Source organism: Macaca nemestrina, chromosome 18, assembly GCF_043159975.1.
Source record: "Macaca nemestrina isolate mMacNem1 chromosome 18, mMacNem.hap1, whole genome shotgun sequence".
NCBI lineage: Eukaryota > Metazoa > Chordata > Mammalia > Primates > Cercopithecidae > Macaca > Macaca nemestrina.
In genome coordinates, this window is record NC_092142.1 from 71,468,595 (window position 1) to 71,483,261 (window position 14,667).

At 43.2% G+C, this 14,667-nt stretch overlaps 1 protein-coding gene across 1 annotated transcript in view; it reads right to left on the minus strand.

Moving 5' to 3' along the window:
• LOC105491319 (IST1 factor associated with ESCRT-III) overlaps window positions 1–14,667 on the minus strand; it is a 34,657-nt gene that overhangs the window by 19,096 nt on the left and 894 nt on the right. The gene's annotated exons all lie outside the window — the stretch shown is intronic.

A 14,667-nucleotide genomic window follows, 5' to 3' on the forward strand; every position in this document is an offset into this window, starting at 1 on the left:
AGAAGACACTAACCCAAAGAACATTATCCAACTTGCCGTTAAATTATTCAGTATACACTTGATTAATAAGGTAACTAGGTTTAAAAAGGTACAAAAAATATTCCTGAGTATTTCTCTATCATGGGTCCTACAAAGATCTTGCCCTTAGTAGACAATTACTCCAGCTTAAACATGGATACACCAAACTTGTCAAGTAAGCAGTTACATTTCTAAGAGAAGGATAACCTAAGGAGTTATTCTCAAGTTTTCATTTACTATTTTGTATAATCCTAGAAGTTAATGTGGTAACAAAGATAAGATTATACCTGTCAGATTGGCAAAAATTAGAAGTAGGCTTTCAAATAATGGCCGATATAAATGTACAAATTGATATGACCATTTTGGACACTAATTTGGCAGTATTTAATGTAAAGTATGCTTTAATGAAAGGTATCCATATACCTTAAGAACTTTAATGAAAGGTATCCATATACCTTAAGACACAGCAATCCCATTCCTGGACATACACCACCACAGAAATTTGTACACAGCACCATGAAGACACATGTATGCATTTTGTGGTAGTAAGGAAGCAGAAGAATGCTAAGTGTCCATTTCAAGAGGACAAATGAGGCCAAGTATGATGGTCCATGCCTATAATCCCAGCAGTTTGGGAGGTCCAGGCAGGAGATCGCTTGAGGCTGGAGTTCAAGACCAGCCTGGGCAACATGGCAAGACTCTCTCTACAGAATATTTAGAAATTAGCTGGGCGTGGCGGTGCATGCCTGTAGTCCTAGCTACTTGGGAGGGTGAGGTGGGAGGCTCACTCGCACCCAGGAAGTCAAGTCAAGGAGGCAACAAAGAGCTGTGTTCATGACACTGCACTCCAGCCTGGGTGACAGAGTGAGACCCTGTATCCAAAAAAAAAAGACAGATAAAATGTGACAAAAACATGACAGAATACTATGCAGCAGACAAAATTAATTAAACAGCTGTACTGAGAGCAACATGGGTGGTCCTTAAAAATAGAAACAAAAAAATACAAGGAACAGGGTTCTAGGTTCAGTGTCTGTTTCACTGAATGAAGCTATAAAACCTGAACAGAATGCATTTAGCAGCTATCTGAGAACTATGAAAAATAATAGCAGATGGACAAAGACGACCACAGTTTGAAGTACCAATAAACTGGGATCAAGTTTATCATTTTTCCCTCTGATGTTCCCCAGCCGGGATGCACAGCAGCCTGAAACCCAGAAATGAACATCAGCAGAGAGAAAGCGCATCAAGAGCTGTCTAGTCCTGGTTTGAGGAACTAGAAAGGAGACCCCTGGTATAGACAAAGAGTGGGTGAAATACCCACTGGGAAAATCTCAACTCACACAATCAACCTGAGACAACACCGATGTTGGAATTAACTGACAAAGACTTTAAAGCAGCTACTATAAAAATGCTGGCTGGGTGCGGTGGCTCACGCCTGTAATCCCAACACTGTGGGAGGCCAAGGCGGGCAGATCATCTGAGGTCAGGTGTTCGAGACCAGCCTGGCCAACGTAGTGAAACCCCTCCTTTACGAAAAATACAAAAATTAGCCAGGCAAGTTGGCACATGTCTGTAGTCCCAGCTACTCAAGGGGCTGATGCACGAGAATCGCTTGAACTGGGGAGGCAGAGGTTGCAGTGAGCCAAGGTTGTGCCATTGCACTCCAGCCTGGGCAACACAGCAAGACTGTCTCAAAAAAAAGAAAAAAAAAATGCTGCAACAAGGGAAATTTCTCTTAAATGGAAAGATTAAAAAGTAAAGACAGGCCAGGCGCAGTGGCTCATGCCTGTAATCCCAGCACTTTGGGAGGCCAAGGTAGGTGGATCATGAGGTCAGGAGTTCAAGACCAGCCTGGACAACATGGCGAAACCCCGTCTCTACTCAAAATACAAAAATTAGCTAGGTGTGGTGGCGCATGCCTGTAGTCCCAGCTACTTAATAGGCTGAGGCAGAGAACTGCTTGACTCGGGGAGGTGGAGGTTGCAGTGGGCTGAGATCACACCACTGCACTCCAGCTGGGCGAGAGTGGGACTCCGTCTCAAAAAAAAAAAAAAGAAAAAAAAAAGTAAAGACATAAAGAGGAAACAAATTAGAACTAATCCTTGCTTCTCAGGGGGCTGAGGCAGGAGGACTGCTTGAGCCTAGTTTAGCTGACTAGCCTGAGCAATATGGTAAGATCCTGTCTCAAAAAAAAAAAAATTAGAATAAAAAAATACAAACCAAAGAAGGAAACTGCATGGACTAAATACCAGAATGGGAAATGACAGAGAAAAGAGCCAGGGCACTTGTAGGTAAGTCAATAGAAAGTATCTAATCTGAAAAACAAGAGAGAAAAAAATTGAAAAGTGAACAAAGCCTTACAGATCTGTAGGACAACACCAAGGGGTCTTAATATCTTAATGACAGTTGGGTCATTAAATCCCATAAGGGGGCCGGGCGAGGTGGCTCACGCCTGTAATCCCAGCAGTTTGGGAGGCCAAGGCAGGCAGATCACAAGGTCAGGAGATTGAGACCACCCTGGCTAACAAGGTGAAATCCCGTTTCTATTAAAAATGCAAAAAATTAGCCGGGCACGGTGGCAGGCGCCTGTAGTCCCAGCTACTCGGGAAGTTAAGGCAGGAGAATGGCGTGAACCCAGGAGGCGGAGCTTGCAGTGAGCCGAGATTGTGCCACTGCACTCCAGCCTGGGCAACTGAGCGAGACTCCATCTCAAAAAAAAAAAAAAAAAAATTTGCAGACCTGGTGGCTCAGGTCTGGTAATCTCAGCACTTTGGGAGGCCGAGTCAGGTGGAACGCCTGAGGTCAGGCCAACATACTGAAACCCCGTCTCTACTAAAAAAAAAAAAAAAACACAAAAAATTAGCTGGGTGTGGTGGCGGGCGCCTGTAATCCTAGCTACTCAGGAGGCTGAGGCAGGAGAATCGCTTGAACCCGGGAGGTGGAGGCTGCAGTGAGCCAAGATCTGACCATTGCATTCCAGCCTGGTCAACAAGAGCAAAACTGTATCTCAAAAAAAAAAAAAAAAAAAAAAGGCCAGCCTGTAATCCCAGCACTTTGGGAGGCTGAGGCAGGTGGATCACAAGGTCAGGAGATCAAGACTATCCTAGTTAACACAGTGAAACCCCGTCTCTACTAAAAATACAAAAAAATCAGCTGGGCATGGTGGCGCTCGCCTGCAGTCTCAGCTACTTGGGAGGCTGACGCAGGAGAACTGCTTGAACTCAGGAGGCAGAGTTGCAGTGAGCCAAGATGGCGCCACTGCACTCCAGTCTGGGTGACAGAGCAAGACTTCTTCTCCAAAAAAAAAGAATTGCTAAGAAGTTTTTAATGCAGAAAGGATGTGATAACCAGAAGGAAACCCGGAATATTATAAAGCAAGAGTTACAGAAATGGCAAATATCTGGTTATAGATGGCTCTGCAAGTCTCTTAAAATATGTTTAACAATTAAAAACAAAACCAGTACTGTCTGATAGGGCTTTCAATGTATGTAAATGTTATATATAAGATAACCACAACATTATGGGATAAAGGGAAGAAGGGTAAAGAGATCATCTATAGAATAGTAAGGTTTTCGTGTTCCATGAGAGGTGGAAAAACATGACTCTAAGTAGCCTATGAAAAGTTAAGTTCGGCTGGGTGCGGTGGCTCATGCCTGTAATCCCAGCACTTTGGAAGGCCAAGGCAGGTGGATCGCCTGAGGTCAGGAGTTCGAGAACAGCCTGGCTAACATGGTGAAACCCCATCTCCACTAAAAATACAAAAAATTAGCTGGGCATGGTGGTGGGCGCCTGTAATCCCAGCTACTCAGGAGGCTGAGGCAGGAGAATCACTTGAACCCAGGAGGTGGAGGTTGCAGTGAGCTGAGATGGTGCCATTGCACTCCAGCCTGGGCAACAAGAGTGAAACTCTGTCTCAAAAAAAAAAAAAAAAAGAAAGAAAGAAAAGAAAACTTAAGTTCATCCATTGTAATCCCTAGAGCGATCACTAAAAAATACTATACAGCCGGGCGCGGTGGCTCATGCCTATAATTCCAGCACTTTGGGAGGGCAAGGTGGGTGGATCACGAGGTCACGAGTTCGAGACCAGCCTGGCCAACATAGTAAAACCCCGTCTCTACTAAAAATATAAAACTTAGCCCGGTGTGGTGGCATGCACCTATAGTCCCAGCCATTTTGGAGGCTGAGGCGGGAGAATCGCTTGAACCCAGGAGGCGGAGGTGGCAGTGAGCTGAGACCACGCCACTACACTCCAGCCTGGGTGACACAGTGAGACTCCATCTCAAAAAAACAAACAAAACAAAAACACTATACAAAAAAAGCAAAAAAAAAACAAACAGATTTTAAACTGGAATTTTAAAATGTGTTCAAATAGCCCAAAAAGTAGGAAACAAAAACAAAAATGAGAGGACAGAAAACAAATAAATAATAATAAATATTAAAATAATAAAACATAAACCTAAACTCAAACATTCAAAAATTACATAATTAAATGAAAATGGTATAAACACAATTAAGACAGATATTGTGGCAATGAACCAAAAAATGATCCACTATATACTGTCAACAAGAAACTCACTTCAAATATAATGATGTAGGTAGTTTAAAAAGTAAAGTATAGGAAAGGTATATATGCAAACACTAATCAAAAGAAAGTTGGAAGCCAAGTATGGTGGCTCATGCCGTAATCCCAGCACTTTGGGAAGCTGATGTGCGAGCATTGCTGGAGCTCAGGAATTCAAGACCAGCCTAAGAGCAAGATCCCATCTCCACAATTAAAAATAAAAATTTGGGGGGAGGGGGAGGGATTGCACTGGGAGTTTTAACTGATGTAAATGATGAGTTGATGGGTGCTGACGAGTTGATGGGTGCAGCACACCAACATGGCACAAATATACATATGTAACAAACCTGCACGTTATGCACATGTACCCTAGAACTTAAAGTATAATAATAATAAAAAAAAAATTGAAAAAAAATACAAAAACACAAAAAAACAAAAAATAAATAAATAAAAATACAAATAAAAAAAATAAAAAAATAAAAAATATAAATTAGCGGCCGGGCGCGGAGGCTCATGCCTGTAATCCCAGCCCTTTGGGAGGCCAAGGCAAGCGCATCACGAGGTCAGGAGATGAAGACCATCCTGGCTAACATGGTGAAACCCCATCTCTACTAAAAATACATAAAGTTAGCCGGGCATGGTGGCGGGCACCTGTAGTCCCAGCTACTCAGGAGGCAGAGGCAGGAGAATGGCGTAAACCCGGAAGGCAGAGCTTGCAGTGAGCCGAGAACGCGCCACTGCACTCCAGCCTGGGCGACAGAGGGAGACTCTGTCTCAAAAAACAAAACAAAAACAAACAAACAAAAAAAAATTAGCTGGACATGGTAGCATGTGCCTGTAGTCCCAGCTACTTGGGGGGACTCAGGTGGGAGAATCGCTTAAGCCCAGGAGGTCAAGGCTGCAGAAAGCCATGTTTGTGCAAGTGCACTCCAGACTGGGCAACAAAGCAAGATCCTGTCTCAAAACAACAACAGGCTGGGCGCAGTGGCTCACGCCTGTAATCCCAGAACTTTGGGAGGCCGAGGCAGGTGGATCATTTAAGGTCAGGAGTTCGAGATCAGCCTGGTCAACATGACGAAACCCCATCTCTACTAAAAATACAAAATTAGCCAGGCTTGGTGGCATGAGCCTGTAATCCCAGCTACTTGGGAGGCTGAGGCAGGAGAATTGCTTGAGCCTGGGAGGCAGGGATTGCAGTGAGCCAAGATCACACCACTGCACTCAGCCTGGGCAACAAGAGCAAAACTCCGTCTCAAAACAACAACCACCACCAAACAAACAGAAAGTTGGAGGAGTTACATTAATATCAGACAGACTTCGGAGAAAGGAAAACCAGGGATACAGAAGAACATTACATAAGCATAAAAGGGTGAAGTCACCAGGAAAATACAACAATCCTAATTGTGAATGCACCCAACAACAGAGCTTCAAAAACACAAAGCAAAAACTATGACAGAGAGGAAAGGAGAAATAAACAAATCTAATTATAGTTAGAGGCTTCAACATACCTCCCACCGTAATTGATCAACCTAGTAGACAGAACACAAATAAGGACAGAGAACTGAACACCACCACCACCTGATGGCATCTCATTGACATTTACAGAACGTACACTGAACACAGCAGTGCACATGGAACATTCATGAATGCAGGACATACCTGGGGTCCTAAAACCAAACTTAACAAATTGAATAGGACCAGGCATGGTGGCTCTCATCTATAACTTCAGCTACTTGAGAGGCTGAGATAGAAGGATCATTTGAGGCCAAGGGACCAGCCTGAGCAACACAGTAAGACCTCATCTCATACTAAGTTTTTTTAAAAAAAGAAAACAAAACCCAAATTAAACAGAACTGAAGTCATACCAAGAATACTGTAATGGAATTAGACTAGAAATCAACAGAAAATCTCAACATTTGGGAATTCAACAATATACTTCTAGATAAACTGCTTGGAGGTCAAAGAGAAAGCTTCAAGTGAAAAAAAAATTTTAAAGGTTTGTACTGAAAAAAACCCATATATATATGTATTTAACAAAAATTTGTGGGATGTAGCTAAGGCAGTGCTTAGAGAAAAATTTGTATCATTAAGGTTTTAATTAGAAAACAAGAGGCCAGGCTCAGTGGTTCACACCTCTAATCCCAGCACTTTGGGAGGCCAAGGGGAGAGGATCACTTGAGGCCAGGAATTTGAGACCAGCCTGGACAACGTTGCAAGACCCCATTCTCTACAAAAAAACTAAAACATTAGCAGGGCTTGGTGGCACACACCTGGAGTCCCAGCTACTTGCAAGGCTGAGGCAGTGAGCACAAGAGTTTGAGGGTGCAGTGAGCTATGATCATGCCATTGTGCTCCTGGCTGGACAACAGAGCAAGACCCTCTCTCTCCAGAAGAAAAGTCTCAAATTGCTAATCTAAACTTCCACATTAAGGAACTAGAAAAAGAGCAAAATCAAACCAAAGTAAGCAAAAGCAAACAACAATAAGAAAGCAAAAATCAATGAAATTGAAGAAGAAATAGAAAAAAAAAAAAATCAGGGCAACTAAATGTTGATTCTTCAAAACTATTTTTTAAAAACTGACATACCTATATAACAAATTCACAAATAAAAGGAACATATAAATAAATTATCAGTATCAGGGATCAAAGGGTGAGTATCACTACAGATTCTAAAGACGTTTAAATGGGATATTATAACCAACATATATCTATAAATTCAACAATGAAATGAAATAAATCCCTCAGAAACTCAAATTTACTAAATTTGACACTGAGAAATAGAAAATATAGCCGCACTGTATCTATTACAAAAATTGAATCTAGGCCAGGTATGGTGGCTTATGCCTATAATCCCAGCACTTTGGGAAGCCTAGGCAGGCAGATGACTTGCGGTCAGGAGTTCAAACCCAGGCTGGCCAACATGGTGAAAACCCATCTCTACTAAAAATACAATAATTAGCCAGGCGTGGTGGCAGGTATCTGTAATCCCAGCTACTCGGGAGGCCGAGACAGAAGAACTGCTTGAACCTAGGAGGTGGAGGTTGCAGTGAGCCGAGATCACACCACTACACTCCAGCCTGGGTGACAGAGCCAGACTTTGTCTCAAAAAAAAAAAAAAAAAATTAAATCTAAAATTAAGAACCATTCCAAAAGAAAATCCAGGCCCAAGTGGCTTCTCTGGCAAATTATACCAAACATCTAAAGAAAATTAGTACCGGCCGGGCGCGGTGGCTCAAGCCTGTAATCCCAGCACTTTGGGAGGCCGAGACGGGCGGATCACTAGGTCAGGAGATCGAGACCATCCTGGCGAACACGGTGAAACCCCGTCTCTACTAAAAAATACAAAAAACTAGCCGGGCGAGGCGGCGGACGCCTGTAGTCCCAGCTACTCGGGAGGCTGAGGCAGGAGAATGGCGTAAACCAGGGGGGCGGAGCTTGCAGTGAGCTGAGATCCGGCCACTGCACTCCAGCCCGGGCGACAGAGCCAGACTCCGTCTCAAAAAAAAAAAAAAAAAAAAAAAGAAAAGAAAATTAGTAACAACATTACATGAACCTTCACACTTCTTGGGCTGGTATGAGAATTAAATGAAAATTTGTAAAGAAATTAGCACATTGTGTTATATGTACACAGTAAGCACCACGTAAACATTTGTTAAATAAATTCCAGTCAACGGACCCATATTTTAAAAAGTCTTAGCTCTTCATCTAAAGATTAGCTAGCCTTTCTGTGTGTTTTATGTTAAAATAAAATGTTTAAGGCATGCTTTATATATTTTTTCCCCGGTTTAACAACTTTGATTAATCTGTTTCAATCTCACTGCAAGACTTCAACTGTTTCTTACATGTCACTGTCACCCCCACACTGCCTAGCACAGTGTTTTGTACAAAGCTGTCACTCATGTATTATGTTAATTAGTAGAAAACTTAATTAAAAACCACATGCTTTTAAAAAATTCTACGAACTTACATAATCTAGTTTTGCTTTAGATTTAAGGAAAGAAAAGCAATTTGCTCAACTATTTTGGTAAGTACTGAGGATTTTTCAACTCCTATTCAACAGATCCCCATCTTACAAAGAAACTAATCATTAAAGACAATGACAGTAAACCACAACAAAAGTAACAACTAAAGGATATATCCTAAATGATTACCAATACATTAAATAAATTAGACTAAAACTGAATTTAAAGCAAAAGACTAGGCTGGGCGCAGTGGCTCACACCTGTTATTCCAGCACTTTGGGAGGCTGAGGTGGGCGGGTCATGAGGTCAGGAGATCGAAACCATCCTGGCTAACACAGTGAAACCTCATCTCTACTAAAAATACAAAAAATTAGCCAGGCGTGGTGGTGGGCACCTGTAGTCCCAGCTACTTGGGAGGCTGAGGCAGGAGAATGGTGTGAACTCGGGAGGTGGAGCTTATAGTGAGCCGAGATTGTGCCACTGCACTCCAGCCTGGGCGACAGAGTGAGACTCCGTCTCAAAAAAAAAAAAAAAAAGCAAAAGACTGACTTAATCACTATCTCAGAATTTGAACCTGTTTTCAAAGCTAATCATAACATAAACTTTGTTATCTTGTATGATTAGGAATATTAATTTTAGAGATAATAACCTAAAAGTTAATAAAATATTCTAGTCAACATTTACTATTTATAGATACATTAACAAACATATAAACCAATTTTTATACATATGTGATTATATACACATCACATACTAACACTGTACAGTAAGTAATCTAAAATTCTTTTTGGGATTCAGAGGTTACTCTAAAATCACCGTGTGCTTCAACATCTTTACTGTCATTCACTCACTCACCAAGTATTTGTTGAGTGCTATTCTATCAAGCACTGTGCTAAGCCACTGTCTACAATAGACATTCAAATGAGAGCTTCCCTAGCCTTCAAGGGGCTCACAACCAAATAGGTATAGCTGACATAAAAATAACTATAAGACAAGTAAGCAATTATAACATAAACCCCAAAAAATGGTTCTGAACTAGTGACAATACTAATTCTCAGTATTCTGCTTATATACATAAATATACTTATCTTTATTAGTGTAACACCATTATTTTCATTAGTGTCACACATGCATCAGCAGCCCAATCCTTCACTTTACTTCAATTCTTAACACTGGCACAGCAAACCCATCTCGTTCCTCTTTTATCACTCAGCTTGCTGAAACTTTGGGAGCTAGACAGCCTCTGCATCCTGAATAAGCAAAGTAAAACCGTGGACTGAGTCCCTCCTCTTAGGATATTTGGGGGAGGAAAGGAATCAGAACTGCTGCCCAAAATAGTGAAGCTGCCCAGAGGTAGTGATCCTGAAAGCTGTATTCCAAGTAGTCGTAGCTAAAGGTAGCCAAAAAAAAAAAAAAAAAAAAAAAAAAAAAAAAAAAAAAAAGACTTCCTAAGGGAGCAACTTCAGTGTTTGTAGCTCTAAAAGTATGAAGTGAGGAGGGGAGACAGCGGGGTCAAGAGTGGCTACAGACACTCCAATACGTACAAAAGCTTTTGGGTTTGAAATGTATGTGATCTTTTTCTTTTCTTTGAGACCGAGTTCTGCTCTTGTTGCCCAGGCTACAGTGCAATGGCGCGATTTCAGCTCACTGCAACCTCTGCCTCCCAGGTTCAAGTGATTCTCCTGCCTCAGCCTCCCAAGTAGCTAAAATTACAGACGTCTGCCACCAGGCCTAGCTAATTTTTTCTATTTTTAGTAGAGATGGGGTTTCACCATGTTGGCCAGGCTGGTCTCAAACTCCTGACCACAGGCGATCCACCCGCCTTGGCCTCCCAGAGTGCTGGGATTACAAGTGTGAGCCACCACTCCTGGCCTGAGTGTTTTTTATGTTCTTATAAAAGAAGTAATTCAAACAAATTTAGGTATGACCACTGTATTACAGTTATGAAGATGTGACGTTAAGGTAGAAACAGACACAATGAGGTGCTAAGACACATCTCCAAGATAATACAGCCCAATTCCTTTATCTTTTTAAAAATTTTTATTAGTAGAGATGGGGCCTTGCTATGTTGCCCAGGCTGGTCTCCAACTCTTGGGCTCACCAATCCTCCCGCCTCAACCTCCCAAAGTGCTGGGATTACAGGTATGAGCCGCCACACCTGGTGGTCCAATTCCTTTAGAAGCATTACATGTACAAGTGGCAGAAAGTTTACTGTGTATTTTCACACTATAATCAAATCTTCACTGGCCAAACTAATTAAGACTGAAAATTTAATTTAAAAAAAAAAGACTGTAAGATCAATAGCATCATGTGTTTGTTATTCAGAAGAAAATAAAGCTTCAGAATTCAGAGACCATCAAAATTTTCTTGAAGGAGCTATAAATACTGAAATGCACAGGCATTATTACCAAAGTATCTTTATCTTGTTTCTCAATAAAACTGAGTTAAAAACATTATGGAAAATTCATTGGGACTTTTACCAAGAGTGTTTCCTTTTTTTTTTTTTTTTTTTTTTGAGACAGCGGCTTGCTCTGCTGCCCAGGATGCAGTGCAGTGGTGTCATCTCAGCTCACTGCAATCTCCACCTCCCGGGTTCAAGCGATTCTCCTGCCTCAGCCTCCCAAGTAGCTGCGAGAAGAGGCACCCTGCTAATTTTTGTATTTTTAGTAGAGACGGGGTTTCGCCATGTTGACCAGGCTGGTCTCAAATGCCTGACCTCGTGATCCACCTGCCTCAGCCTCCCAAAGTGCTGGGATTACAGACTTGAGCCACCACTCCTGGCCTGAGTGTTTCCTTTTTTGTTGTTTTTTTAAAGACAGAGTCTCATTCTGTGGCCCAAGATGGATCCGCCTCCTGGGTTCAAGCAATTCTCCTGCCTCAGCGTCCCAAGTATTACAGGTGCCTGACACCATGCCCAACTAATTTTTATATTTATAGTAGAGGGAGGGTTTCACCATGTTGGCCAGGCTGGTCTTGAACTCCTAACCTCACATGATCTGCTCACCTCGGCCTCTCAAAGTGCTGGGATTACAGGCATGAGCCACAGTGCCCCGCCCCAAGAGTTTTTTTTTTTTTTTTTTTTTTTTGAGAGAGAGTGAGTCTCGCCCTGTCACCCAGGCAGGAGTGCAATGGCACAATCTTGGCACACTGCAACCTCCACTTCCCGGGTTCAAATGATTCCCCTGCCTTGACTTCCCAAGTAGCTGGGATTACAGGTGCCCACCACTACACCTGACTAATTTTTTTGTATTTTTAGTAGAGAAGGGGTTTTACCATGTTGGCCAGGTTGGTCTCGAACTCCTTACCTCAAATGATCCGCCTGCCTCAGCCTCCCAAAGTGCTGGGACTGCAGGCGTGGGCCACGGTGCCTGGCCAAGAGTGTTTCTTAAGGCATATTTTTACAAAGCTATACTCATGGACCGAGCAATATAGAATCCTCATCGTATCTTGTTACAGTCTAAAACTCTGTAGTATACGCTGTCTAATATTACATTCAGGAATAATTTTCTTCCTTTTTTTTTTTTTTTGAGCCGGATTCTCACTCTGTCGCCCAAGCTGGAGAGCAGTGGCATGATCTCAGCTCACTGCAACTTCTGCCTTTCCGGTTCGAGCAAGCAATTCTCCTGCCTCAGCCTCTGGAGTAGCTGGGACTACAGGCCACACCAACACTCCAGGCTAATTTTTGTATTTTTAGTAGAGACTGGGTTTCACCATGTTGGCCAGACTGGTCTCAAACTCCTGACCTCAAGTGATCCACCCACCTCAGCCTCCCAAAATGCTGGGATTACAGGCGTGAGCCACCGCGCCCGGCCTCCACTCAGTAATAATTTTCTTATCAATTCTCCAAACTTTTGATATGTGTACCATATAAACAATGCTGAAATAAGTATTCATGGGCATATTACTTTTCCTGAATTTGGAATGACTAATTGTACTACTCTTTCTTTTTTCTAGTTTTATTGTAAAACCCTGGGACTTCATTCTGATTTTATGAGAACCAGAGCTTAAATCAAAAAAGCTAGAGACAGAGATTCTGGAGCTCCTAATAATTTAAAAGTCAGTGACATAGGAACAAAGAGGGAGAATGAAAAATTATTTGGACAAAATAATAACACTATTTTAAAAATAAGATATACAAAACTGGATGACTTTAAAATGTAACACTAACACTGGAGATTCAAAATACTTCTAATCCCAGCATTTTGGGAGGATCACTTGAGCCCATGAGTTCAAGACCAGCCTGGGCAACATTAAGAAACTCCATCTTGGCCGGGCGCGGTAGCTCACGCCTGCAATCCCAGCACTTTGGGAGGCTGAGGAGGGTGGATCACGAGGTCAGGAGATCGAGACCATCCTGGCTAACACGGTGAAACCCCGTCTCTACTAAAAATACAAAAAATTAGCCGGGCGTGGTGGTGGGCGCCTATAGTCCCAGCTACTCAGGAGGCTAAGGCAGGAGAATGGTGTGAACCCGGGAGGCAGAACTTGCAGTGAGCCCAGATCGCGCCACTGCACTCCAGCCTGGGAGATTGAGCGAGACTCAGTCTCAAAAACATAAAAAAAAAAAATAAAAAAAATAAACTCCATCTCTCCCCTCCCCACCTCGACCCAAAAAAAAAAAAAAAAAAAAAAAAAGCCAGGTGTGGGCCTGTAGTGTCAGCTACTACTCCCGAGACTGAGGCGGGAGGATCACTTGAGTCCTGGAGGTCAAGGCTGCAGGGAGTGCACTGCTGCACTCCAGCCTGGGAAATAAAGTGAGAACCCCCCCGTCTCCAAAACAAAACAAAACAAAACAAAACAAAACAAAGGAAGTGTTTTAATTTCTTTCTTTTTTTTTTTTTTTTAAAGACAAGGTCTCACTCTGTCCTCCAGACTGGAATGCAACGGCGCAATTACCGACTCATTGTAGCCTCCACCTCGCAGGCTCAAGCAATCCTCCTACCTCAGCCTCCCAAACTATAGATCCGGGCCTCAACGCCTGGCTTTTTACTTTTGTAGGGGTTTTGCTATGTTGCCCACGCTGGTCTCCAACTCCTAAGCTCAAGTGATCCTCCCATCTAGCCCTCCCCAAGTGCTGGGATTACAGGGCTGAGCCACCACATCTGGCCACTTTTATCTTCTAATGACTATTATCAAGTCCTCCTATCCCAGAAGTTCTTAGGAAGCAAATTTCCCACAAACTATTGACTTGTAGGTACAAAAGCCAAAAGGCTTCTACTGGGAAAGGAAAGGGAAATATATACATATATATTTCAACTATTATATTGTTAAATTAGAAAATACAGACATAGGAGGGGTATAGATAAAACAAGATTAGGCAAGAGTTGATCGTGTTTGAAGCTGGATGAGGATTCACTGTACTCCTGTCTGCTTGAAATTTTCCATAATAGTTAAAATATTACATATAATTTTAAAATTCAAGTTTCCCCTAAAGATCTGTTTAAGACCAGACTTTAAGTTTACTACGACAGAGAGTGAAGCTACTGTGTCTTTTGTAATTAAACCTACAGCTCCTGAGTCCCGACCCTCCTCAAAGTTTACGCTGTTGAGTTCCAAGAGCTCACCTCCAGCACCCCGAAAGAGGAGCGCCGACAAAAACAAACAGGAGAGGCGCAAGGATCCTCCCAAGATCTCTCACCACACAAGCAGGGATCCGAGAAAGCGGGCAGATGCCGCTCCTTGCTTCAATGAAAGAAAATGTAATTTTCTCTGGCCAAAGTGGACCCAAGTCCGGCCCCCCAGCCCAGGAACAAGCCCAGGAAGCCACCCCGCCCACTGGAAGCGTCCGGGATTCAGGGGCATCTGCCTCTCGCAGCACTGGCGGCCCCGACCTTCCCGAAGTCTCTCCAGGCCAGAAAAGACGGGGTAGGGGTGTCGCCGAGGAGCCCTCGCCGAGGCCGCGGTGTTTCCGCCCCAGGGAAGATACACCTCGGGGCAAGAGTACTACGGAAAGTTAAGCGGCTTCGGGTATCCAGGACTAGCGGCCTCCGAGCCGCTCGCGGTCCTGCCACGCCCACCCACCCAGGCATGGGCAGCCTCCTACGCCGCGGGCTCTCGAGGGCCTGACCCCCGGTCTGACCCCCACTCCCACGATCCTTCCCTTTCTCCTCAGCTGCCCCCTCCGAA